This window comes from Coloeus monedula (assembly GCF_965178545.1).
Source record: "Coloeus monedula genome assembly, chromosome: 13".
NCBI classification, from domain to species: domain Eukaryota; kingdom Metazoa; phylum Chordata; class Aves; order Passeriformes; family Corvidae; genus Coloeus; species Coloeus monedula.
Genome location: NC_138793.1, coordinates 3263509 through 3275973, shown reverse-complemented (window position 1 = coordinate 3275973; position 12465 = coordinate 3263509).

Here is a 12465-nt window from a genome sequence, read left to right as displayed (position 1 = left end):
CACTCAATGGAAACCTAAGAACCTTCCCTTTATTTTTTCTTCCTTCCTTTTTATTTTCTTTTTCTTTTATTTTAAACTTTCATTTTAACACTGTCATCTCTGTGCCTTGCTGACTCACTCCTCTGTTGGCAGGACCAGAATGTTACATGAGAACTGTGGAAAATCTAGGATGGAAAGCAAAGCTGATACTCACCAAAGTTTTCTTGAGTACCTGTGGCAAGGCTTGAGGGAAAAAAAAAAGTATCAAATCCTGTAAAAATAAATATATGTGGAGTCCAGCTAAAGAGGTGTTAAACAACCCAATAACTCAGTGTAATTCATTGCCTTCAGTGTCTGACACTGTATAGGGCACAGCGTATATGAAATGTGGCCCTTTACATTTCAGGCTGCTGCAGAAATGCCTTTCCTTTGGGTTTTGTTTTCTTTCTTCCTTAGGAACTGGAGTTTGTTAAGTCCCTGCACAACCGATTCCTGCTCTCCAGAGAATCCAGATGCACAGCACTTCCTTGTGCAGCGTTCCCAACCTGGGGGGATGTTCTGAGATGTGACAGAACAAGGAGATGTGTGCGTGGCCACTGTGATGGGCACTCCATGGTAGCAGCATAAATAGCTGTGTGCTTCCCTGAAGAATTTAATTAGTCATTTCATTTGAATTATTCACGTGGAAAAAGATGCGCTGGGTACTTTTAATCTAATTAGGCTATTAACTAGTAGTAGAAGAGGAACACATCTAAATAGAAGGTGAAGATTGCATTTCAGTCAATCAGGGTACCAGTGTGTGAGGTAATGCACAAAGTTGGGTTCTTCCCATACCCATTAAATAAGGGAAGTCTTAAACCAAAAAACAACCTGGATGTTAAGCTACACTTCGTGGAATTTAGATTTATGTTGCAAAATTGAGTGAAAACCTTATAGAAGGAGAAACTTTTCTCTAAAGATAAGAATTAAATATATATATAAAGAAAATATATTGAGAATATATATATGAATATATTTATGCACTGCCTGAAAATATATCCTTTAAATAGTGTAGCTGTCAGCTCTCATGGGATACAAACAATACCTGCCTGAAAATAATACACCTGCTTGAAAATTCTGTAAGAACTAGAACAATGAGGCTATATTTTAATTTTACTAAATTATTGGGACTTGATGTAAAGATTTCATTTACAGAATAAAAGCATTTAAGCAGGACTTAATATTACTGTTATGTGTCAGTGATAGTAACACTGGGACTTCAGTCTGCATTACTACAATGATTAATTAAAGGCCTTGTTCAGGATGAGTGAACATCATTATTGTTTTTAAATAGGAAAGGCAGATAACCATTACTGATTACTCCTCAATTCCCAGTCTTGCTTGTTAAGGACTAAAGAATACTGAAGTAGGTTGTACAGTTTTCATGAAGCTATAAACGGAGCCAAGAATAATAATATTAATATGCAGCACATACAAAGGTAAAGAGTGAGAGCTGGATGAGCTTAAAAATTAAGGCTACAAAAATGCTGCACTGCTGTAAGTGCAAACATTACTGTTATTTTTAGTAATAAGGTAAAAGAAATGTGGGCTATAGCTTTCTTTTAAACAATTATTTTGTTAATTGCAGAATTTTTAGAATGCATTCCTGGATGCATCTGCATTGCTTAAAGCATGTAAATAAACTACATTGCCTTAAGAAAAACACGTAGGGGAATCCTGTAGTCTTGGATACTTTCAGTATATCAATAAGAATATTGAAATACAAATCTGGCTGCCTATTAACTGGCCATTACAATTTACACACGTTGATTAAAATAAAAATCACTGAGAATTGCTGCTGTTGACTTGGCTGAAGTCAGGAATTACAGCCATAAGAAGTTTACAGTCAGGCTTCCAGTGAGCAAAATAATTTTTAGGATGGATTTCTAGGGACATATGAAAACAGAACTCCAAAACTTTTCTTTAGATTCATCTTGCATGTCTGGGTGGTTGGCTTTGGTTTCCAGGTAAGAGAACAGGGAGTAGATTTCTTAGCTCAGTCAACTGTACAAGCAGGTGCAAATTGTGCTGGACTTACAGCACAGCGAGAAATGTATGTGCTACACACAAAAGCTTTTAATCCCATGATGCCCAGGATGGAGTTAAAAACTGGGAATTATTGTCTGAGCACCTATGAAATTGCAGGGAATATAAATGAATGTTAGGGAATAGGATTGAAAGCAGCCAAGACAAAGCTGATAGATTTAACTGTTAGAGACATTTGAGAGCTGGGAGAATGTACATTCTTTGTTGTGAGAGCCTTCATACTTCATTTTTTCGTGGAAAGGGTGCTCAGGCCTTGGCAGGGGCTGCCCAGGGAGGTTTGGAGTGGCCATCCCTGGAGGTGTCCAAGGAAGGGCTGGAGGTGGCACTCAGAGCTCTGGGCTGGGGACAAGGTGGGGATGGGGCACAGCTTGGACCTGATGACCCTGGAGGTCTTTTCCAGCCTTAAGTGTTTTGCAAAAGTCTGTTGGATCTGGCTCAGAATCCATGGACTCCCATGCTTTACTGAAAAAGGCATTTGCTACTTTCTTTGAGGGAATAAATAAGGAATAGGTAAAAGTCTGAGCTTAATAAGAGTATCACACAGCTTAAATGTGGCCAGAAAGGAAGAATTATATCAATTATCTGTGTTCTTCTCCAGCAGTTCTTTGACAGCAGGACTCAGAATCTCACTGTTCAGGATCTCAGCCTCCAGGAGTGCCCTGACTCTGCAATGTAATTGCATATACTGAGTGTACAGCGTCCTGTTGCATCCATTCACCTGAGTCTTGTGTCGTGTTTTCCCCCTACAAAGTCAGGATTTCTTTCTGGCACTGAAATCCTAAATAAGACAGAGAATCAGTGGTGTGGTCCTGTGGTGGTCCTGTGTAACAGCTGTGGAGGGAGTAACTCCCAAAGGCCCCTGTGCCAAAAGAAATCTAATAAATGAAGTGTTTTGCTTGGCTCCAGCCATTTCTGGGAAGGGAAGGGAAGGGAAGGGAAGGGAAGGGAAGGGAAGGGAAGGGAAGGGAAGGGAAGGGAAGGGAAGGGAAGGGAAGGGAAGGGAAGGGAAGGGAAGGGAAGGGAAGGGAAGGGAAGGGAAGGGAAGGGAAGGGAAGGGAAGGGAAGGGAAGGGAAGGGAAGGGAAGGGAAGGGAAGGGAAGGGAAGGGAAGGGAAGGGTGTCCTTGTAGTGTAACCAGAGCACAGCTCTCCTCTCCATGCTGTCTTCTGTGGAGAGCCTTCCAGACAAATCACAAAAGCACAGGAGGTCAGGGCCATTTCTAGTTATTACGGTGTTAATTTAGAGCCATCAATAACTCAGAAAAATGCTTCCTGAATGGATCCATTTAAAGCACACATGGTCTGAAAAGATGGAATGCCCATTATGGGAGATGCATGCAGCAATAACAAAACCTCTCAAATTGTCTTTTAAACAAACAAGTATTTTGAGAAGACTTTTTGGGCATGTTTTGCAAAGAACAACAAATAACCTTTGTGGTTCACACTGAACCATTATTTCTGTTACTTCTCTTTCATAAAAAAATGAAGCGCAGCTGAGCTGAAGCTACATCACAACAATGTCAGTGACCAAGGATTCAAATTTCAAAGGAGATGTAAGCAAAGAGAAATATCATCAAAAGACATAAGTTCACAAATAAGAAGAAAATAGGCAAGTGATAGAGATAATGTGTTCTCTGCTGAAGAACAGATTTCAGGACACATAAAATGAAAGAAAGATGCAAGATTCTGGTGGTTAAATGATTCTTCTAATAGGACATAAAAGATCATTAATTGCTCAACAGAGCAATTAGTAATTGGTCCAAGAGAACATTTTTCAAAAAACCCTTAATATTCAGGATCCCACTTGGGTACTCAAAACTTATATAATTGCAAGTGAAACCATGAGGTTGCTATTTTGGCATTCTCCTTCCTTCAAATGAAAAAGATTTCCATCCTTCAGCAACACTGAAGAACTGGAAAATAGAGGATATGGACAAAAATCCAGAAATATATCATCACAAAAGCATGAAATCCTTCAGATATTTGGTATGATACAGGGAAGGATGTTAATTATTCAGTAGCTAAGGGGTAATCTCAGACTTGTGTTGGCTACAAGTTTGGCAGCAGATGCAGTTGTCATCCAGTTCTTTTGCTTAATCTTTATGAAAATAGAGCTGAAATGGAAATTGATGCAGGATTAGGGGAAAGGTCAAGGTCTGTTTTCTGGCTGATTTTTGAGATGGTGTGTCTCACTACTGACTGGGAGAAAAAATATACTTTTGGCCCTTCCTCCAAGTTTCATGGGGAGCTCAATTAATTTTATGGGTTTTATTTCTAGTCTGTGGGGTCACCTCAGAAGGGGAAGGTATTGTATGAATCTCTGTGTGATGGTACTCAAAAATCAACCCTTAAAAGCTTACAAATTATGTCTTTTCCTGACTTTACACCTAATTTGGAAAAGCCATATTTAGATTCCACAACTGCTCTCTCAAGACTTCACTGAGTCATGGAATCCCAGAATGGTTTGGGTTGGAAGGGACCTTAAAGCCCATCCAGTGCCACCCCTGCCATGGGCAGGGACACCTCCCACTGTCCCAGGCTGCTCCAAGCCCCAATGTCCAGCCTGGCCTTGGGCACTGCCAGGGATCCAGGGGCAGCCCCAGCTGCTCTGGGCACCCTGTGCCAGGGCCTGCCCACCCTGCCAGGGAACAATTCCTGCCCAAGATCCCATCCAGCCCTGCCCTCTGGCACTGGGCAGCCATTCCCTGTGTCCTGACATTGCAAGTAAATCCTAAGTTTCTTAAGTTCCTAAGTCTTTATTATACATCTATGAATCTTTGTGAAAATTTATGGTGTATTTTTGGCTTTTTATTAGAAAAATTTGGCCATTGTATGTAAATGGGTTATTCAGTGTCCAGTGAAGTCCCTGAAGTCAGTGAAAATAGTAATGCATGTTTAGGGTTTTTTTGTTTTGTTTTGTTTGTTTTTTTCTCTAGGTGTTTTGGATTAGATTAGTTGAGTCTGCTCTCTGTTACAATAGAGTTGTTCTTTCCAAGGTGAAATGTCATTGCCACCAGAGTAGAAACTCATAAAATGTGGACATTTTTTTGTTTTCTGCCCCATCCCCTGATATGTTGGATTGTTGGTTTGTTTGGCTTTTCTATTCAGCATCACGTGTGTATGAACAAGATCATCTTTGATACCCAAAAATGAAGCATTTTACATCACAAAAAGCATCTTAATCCAGACAAGTCTGTCCACCTATTTGAGTAGGCATTAGAATATTCCCTCACACTCTCAGTTTTCAGCACAAGGTGAACACAGTCTGTCACTCAGACTTGTATCATTTGTCCCCAGCAGCATTAAAAAGAGATTTCCCATTAGACTCCAGGATGTTGCCTGGCACATATAAATATATTTTTTTTTTTTTTAGCTTAAACAAAAATCTTTTCATTTTCATTATTGGAAGATTAGAACATTCAGGATTTTTTTTTTTTTTTTACGTGGATTTCTTCTGCCTTGAAACAAGCTCATATTCTGTTGGCACATCAATCAATTACATAAAAAGACACAAAGGTTAAAATTATCAAATTTATATAAAAACTAAAAAGATGGAAGCTGAAAAATGTAAATTCAAAGCCATTTAAGCTCAGTGACTTCAGCTGACTCTAAGTAATGTTTTTTCATCCATAACTGATCTATAACCTTCATCATACATATATATAATATTTATATGTCCAGTGATCTTCATCACTCCTCTCAGTTTTCTTGCTCCTAAATAAGAAGGATTTAGTTCTTTTATAAAAAAAATTAGTAAATCTCTCCAGAAATAAGCAAGTGGTTAGTGTTTCATTATCTGTTTCAAAGTGAAATACTGTTATGAAAAAATTACCCTTTCAATTTAAGTATTTCTTATTTTCTTCCTCTAAACAGCATATTTCAGTGTTTCTGTGCAGCGTTTTTGCATTAAATAGTTTATCTTGTGGTAAATGATGCATTGCAGGCTGCCCCAAGTCAGGGATTTTTTTCCCCTCACCATTTTCTCTCTCCTTTTCCATCCTCAAGTTCTGTTAAAAGTCAACCAAGCCACTCTCCATTTTTAAAGGTTTGGATACAGAACTGAAACTTCCATTATTTTCCCACCTGTAGCAATGCTCACTCTGGAGAGCTAAGTTAGAGCTGCAGAAAAATAGGTTCATTAAATGCTATTTGCACAATAATGCACCATGAAGAATCTATTATTTTATATTTAAATTACTGTAAATTAGAGAAGAAACAGGATTAAAATATTCAGAACAGCTGCCTGGGATGGTTTCAGCTCTGCACTGAGGATGACAAGAGGAGGTGTCTGAGCTGTGCTGTGGTGCTTTGGAGCTGGCAGGAAGCTCTGTGTGATGCCAGTACCATCTTCAGGCAAGTCAGGGCATAACAGAGGAATTTCTCAAAACTAAAGGCCAAGGCATAAATCAGCCCAAAAATCATTCATTTCACCTTGTTCAAGTGTTACACTTTGTTACAGTCAAAAATGTTGTATTTTGCCTACTCTTTAACCTAAAAATGCTTGCACAGCAGTAACAGATTTTTAAATACATGCACAGTTGGTAACCTTAATTTTTATTTTTTTTAAATAAGGGGATTAATATTCTATTTTCAAGTACAGACTGAATGCAGACAGACTGAGGGGACAGAGCTGAACATTCCTCATCAGTACTATAATATATTAATTTAAAGTATCTTAAAATTTAACATTTACCTTGCTAAACACTGAAATCCTTTGCTGCAGGATGTACAGTAGCTAATAATTTATTTGGATTTCAAGGTGACTCTGAATTGTGAAGAAGAAACCCATCAAGAGCTGTGAAAATAAAACCACACCTGTCTGAGGAAACCCCCTCAGTGTGAATTGTTGAGAGATAACTTTTCAGCTACTTATTCTTTTTTTTTATTATTATCCTCTTTCCTAAACAACCAGTTGGAACTAGGATAGTTGAATATTTATTAAAATAAATGGGGCCTTGACCTGAGCCAGCACCGCGTGGGAATGCTGCTGGTAAGAATATTTTTGGAAAGCATTTGGGTAAAATGGTGATTTATGCATTTTTAGAAGGATAATTGGACAACACACTAATATTGGAAAATTATACTACATAATTTCCTGAGGACACACTAGGTTTAATTCTGTCAATTCAAATATCTCAGGTCAATTGCAGAATCAATTTTGTTTTCATGCTCCCTGTGAGGAAAGCCTTTTTCTACTTAAGGCTTTTTAATTTCTTAATATTCTGTTGTGCCTTGTCTTAGCAACTTTCTCAAGTTTCAGTAAAATGAGTGTTTAAATACTGCTTCAAGAAAGAGTCTGACCTTGCCAATCACTTCTTTTGCTGTTGCATAGTATTGGCACCTTCCAATTTCTGCTTATGACTTGTTTTTGAGATGTTCAGGGGGAGAGTTACTTCAAATTTTTGTTCTCTACCCCTCAAATTCAATATTTACTATCAATGTGCTGTGTGCTTTAGGACTTTTAGTATTCTGTATGAAAGAGAACAAGTTTTAAATATATACCTTTTTAAAGATTAACAGTAAGAAACGTTGTACATAAACCATATTGGATCTTCTATGGCTAAGGCTTTATTCTAATTAAGAATTATGGCTATGATGGCTGTTGTTGCTGTATAAAAATGCACTGTCATTCCCTGGAGATTTGGGGAAGCTTTTCAACAGTTGGATCTTGAAGTTTTATTTTCTGTTTCAGAGAGGGAAAACTCATTTGACGCTTTCAGGCTTCAGCGATTTTGAAATTAAGCTGCTATAGAGAACTATCACAGCACTTCTTATCCATGTGGAAGCCCAGGCCAGATGATCCAAGCCGGAATTGAGGTCTCATTTCTCAGTTGCTGGTGTGTGGATTAATATGTCAGAGAGAAACTGTAGCATCAATATGAACTGCCTTTGTAAAAGCACTTGCCAGCCCTTCCCACTGTCCACTGCAGAGCTGTTTCCTGAAATCCTGATTCATTTCTCCTGCACACCTGAGAACTCCTGGGCTCTGAAGCAACTCCATGCAAGCTGACTTGGAGCTTCTTAAAAGTTTGAAGGAGCCAGACCTCTGCTAAGGGAGTATTTTGCTTCGGTTGGCTCCCTGAGCTTTGTGTTTGAGCTCTGGTGAGGAAGATGAGGAAGTGTGTTCCTCATTCGATGTGATCCTTTCACTGTCAGTGGTTTTGGCAGCTTGCTAACCCTCTCTTCCCTACCAGCACTGCCTCTCCTGCAGCACCAATTGCGTACAAATTTGCCAGATCTCAGCAGGCTGTTGTGGATAGTCCTCAATTTAGGTCTGTGTCTAAACAATGGAAATTGCAGAGGGAAGCTGGCAAGGAAGCCATCAGCTACTGCCACATCTTTGACTGGCTTCGAGGAGGACGAGGATGGGGAAGGGTCTGGAGAGGAAGCTGAATGAGGAATGGCTGAGGGCACTTGATCTGTTCAGCTGGAGAAGGGGAGACTGAGGGGAGCGCCCAGCAGGGGCTGCAGCTGCCTTGTGAGGGGAAGAGGAGGGGCAGGCACTGATCTCTGCTCCGGGCCGGGGACAGCACCGGGGAGCGGCTGCAGCTGGGCCAGGGCAGGCTCGGGCTGGAGATAGGGAGAGGTTCTGCTTCCCCCAGAGGGTGCTGGGCACTGCCCAGGCTCCCCAGGGAATGGGCACGGCCCGAGGCTGCCAGAGCTCCAGGAGCGTTTGGGCAGCGCTGCCAGGGATGCCCAGGGTGGGGTTGTTGGGGTGTGTGTGCAGGGCCAGGGGCTGCATCAATGATCCCTGTGGGACCCTTCCAGGTTATTCAGATATCCAACTCATGTTATTCTGTGAGGCTGTAAAATGCTGCAGGAAGATATTGAAAACAAGGCCTATGTAGTTTCATTGGATTTAGGCTGGACTTTGAGTTTTTCATCCATATACACTAATTTAAAATTCACTTCAAACTAGAATGAATCTGGCTAACCTGTGCCAGCTGTGTCCTGGACACCAGCTTTTGATATCATGTGCTTGATTCTGTTCTGTGCAAACAAGTGTGTCTTGTCCTCCTTTCTGGATAAGCACAGATGTATGTTGTGAAGTTTGGGGCCAGGCTCCCCAGGTATTTGTCTGGGCACTGCCATGTGTGGATCGTGCCATACTCTGCTCTGCTGGAAGAGAGGAAAAGGCAGAAGCAGCTGTCAGAGGGACAAAGTGGCAGCAGAACAGACATTTAAGGATCAGCCAGCACTGACCAACACTGAGGCATCAGCTCAAGCTGTGGTTTTGTTATTTAGTTGTTGCACCAAGATTAAATTATTTTGAGGATCAGGACATCTGAGACGCTGCCATGGAAATCCTGGGGCTGAGCTGGTGAGGAAACCTGGTGTGGGTGTGGGCATGAGTGTGGGAGGAGCAGCTGTGGAGGGACCTTGGTCCCAGCTCAGGTGCTGCCAGCAGCACCTTCGGAGTGGGTCCTGCAAGGCTGGAATGAGAATTTTCCTTAAGTCAGCCCATGGGTACATGGCAGCTTCTTGCCAAAATCTGGGTGTCTTATGCCTTTGTGAGAGCAAAAGCCTCTGCCTTTAGCAGAAAGATCCCCATCTATTTTTTTAAGACCATCAGTTTCAAGCTCCTTAGATATTTATCTGTAGCTAAAAGTGACTGAAAGTAATAGGGAAATATGTCACAATTTGCCACTGCTTGGAGAAGGGATCAATGAATTTAAGATTTACAATGATTACATTGGAAAAAATAAAGCATGCAGTAATTTCCAGCACTATTTTTTTGGAGCAGGTGGGAGGAGAAGGAAAAGGCCACTGTAATACTTGTACATAATGATTTACTAAAAAATAAGCTAAGCAATTGTCTTCCTCAAAATTCGCTAAGAAAGCCAAAGAGAAGAGGATAGGAGAATTTGAATGGAGAACAGTGTCTCTCCATCTTTCCACAGTGCTGGTTAAGATAAGAGAAATCTGACAGTGATGGGTGAATATTTCCATCTGGCCAAAGGTAAATGCTTTCACATTGAGAGCACTTCACCTAAGGCACTCGGAGGTGAACTGCAATGACTGAAAATAAGGCTTTTGGAATAAAAATATGAAACAAGATTGACGCCCAAGTCTATGACATTACTCACCATTTAAGGTTACTAACACCATAATTTGTCTTACAATGTTCATAGTCTAAGAATATTTCCTGATTTTAGATGATGCCATAGCTAAACTAAAACAAAGATGCCCTGAAGCCAAAACTAATTTTTCCTTTTCTCTTTTGGTTGCGTTTCCCTTCTCCTGTAGAGAGGAGAGCTAATGGATGAAGCTGCAGGTTTATTTTAATACAGCTCATTAACTGGGGAAATATTAAGGATGACTATATTCTATTCATAGTCCAAATCCAGTTCCTCGGCCACACTGAGCAGTGCAACTACATGGAGTGCAGGGCAATTTTTTCTTAAAAAGAGATGCACTTGAATAAAGTAAAATTTCGGAGTTCTGTGATCTGTGTGAGTATTAGAAAGAGTAAGAAAAGGCTGTCCTTTGCTTTGGGTCAGTAAAAATGGGTGCCCAGTGCTGGCTGTACTTCAGAAATCCTGGATGACAGTCAGAATAGCTGCACAGCACTGGCTGTCAGAATTTATTTACCAGCAGCATTTCATATTGCCCTGGATCACTGAGACAGCAGAGGACACATCACAACTCTGAGTGGTGTTCCAGTTTAAACAGGGCTCTAAACATGTCCCGTTGCTACAGATTAACAAAAGGATTGTCTTTGGTCTAAAAAAGAACCTTAAATGTGGTGTGAATCCTTCTTAGATGGAAACTAGCACAAAGAATTAAGGTATGGACTGATGCAGGAGGTATTCTTTGTCAGTGTAAATTTAAATTTATCAAAAGCACTCTAATGGTGGGGAAGGTTAATTCCTTCAACAGGGTGTGTTTCTTCCCCTGTTGAAGAGAACAGGCTGGGACTTCATTCCTGGTGTCCCCTCCTGCCACCAGTGTTACAGGACTGTCTCTGGATCTCCTGGGCTCAAGCCTTGTTCTGAACAAGCAGAGACCATTGGCACTCCTGGAAAGAGTCAGGTGTCCAGTTCAGTTAATTATCAGATCTGCTTTTAGCATAAACCCTGGTTTGAAGGGTAATAGTTGGAGTCTAAATTAGCAGATCTGATGCTGAATATCTTTTTGTATGGCAGGTCTGTCTCACAGATGATAAAAACTCTGCTGCAAAGCTCTTTGAAGTCACTAGAGTTTTCTGTTGATGTCAAGAATCTTTGGTCCAAGCCTTTAGAGTCAAGGACACTTGCACTCATTTGTGTAAGGGCACAATAAATCTGTGTTAATGGGCAAGTACAAGAACAGATTGTGTGATAACTGTGTGGTTTTTCTATTAATATATTCTCCCATGACTTTACATGTTGTTTCATTAATCTAAATCTTCCTTAACACCACTTCTAATCTAGTCACCAGGAGCTGCAGTAATGTCTAAACACAGAGAAAAGGCAGTCAAGTATTTGGTTGTTTCATTAAATGCCTATTGCAGTTCTTGGTCATGAAGGTATCTTAGTTAAAACCAGTCCTAATTCAAATAAATATTCTGTGGAAATATTGTGAAAGCTCTGATTAATTTAGCAATGGAATGTTTGTTTAATCAAGGTATTGCAGAGATACTTTTACAAAGCCTGATAAATTACACTGAAATCCAAGGTGGTAGCAGCTATAAATGATAGCAACCTAAATATTCAAATGCTGTTATAAGAGACGTGTATACAGAAAATAAGTAGAGCTGTTTCCTTTTTCAAGCCACTAAAACTGTTATTTAATGCAAATGAATTATACAAAGTTCTCAAATGTGAAACTAAATTATTTTATGAATAAACATTTTTAATCATGAGAAAAAACTGTCTAGACTAAAATTCATTGTGATGAATATTGTGATGATACAGAGAACAGAAGTGATGACTCTTGCTATAAATGCTCACTAAATATGCAAAGAATTATTTCCTGTTGTATGTGTGAATGCCTTTGAAGAAATGCTGAAATTCAAAGTTTCAGTGTCATGTGCCAAAGCAGGGCTTTTTTTCGGTCTTTTAAAATGCAGACTTGCACTAGAACTTTAATTCATGATGTGAAATTTTCAGAGTTTCAGATACAAACTCTCTCCTTTCTTTGTAGCCTCTACAATACAGCTGTGAGGTCATTATTGCTCTTGCTCTGCTTCTCCTAATGACCCTGGGCTGCTGCACTCCTGCAAAACAAACTTATAATAAGTAGAGGCTTGTCAGAAGAGTAAAGGAAAATAATTTTGTTAAGCAACTCAGGGTTCTGTAAATCACACGACTTGGCCAGGCTGCCTTTCTAACAAGAGGAGAATATTCCTGTTTTTATCCACCAAGCTCCTTCTTGTTCTTGCATAAGACCTGGAGCTGCTGCACAGAGCCCAGAGGAGGCAG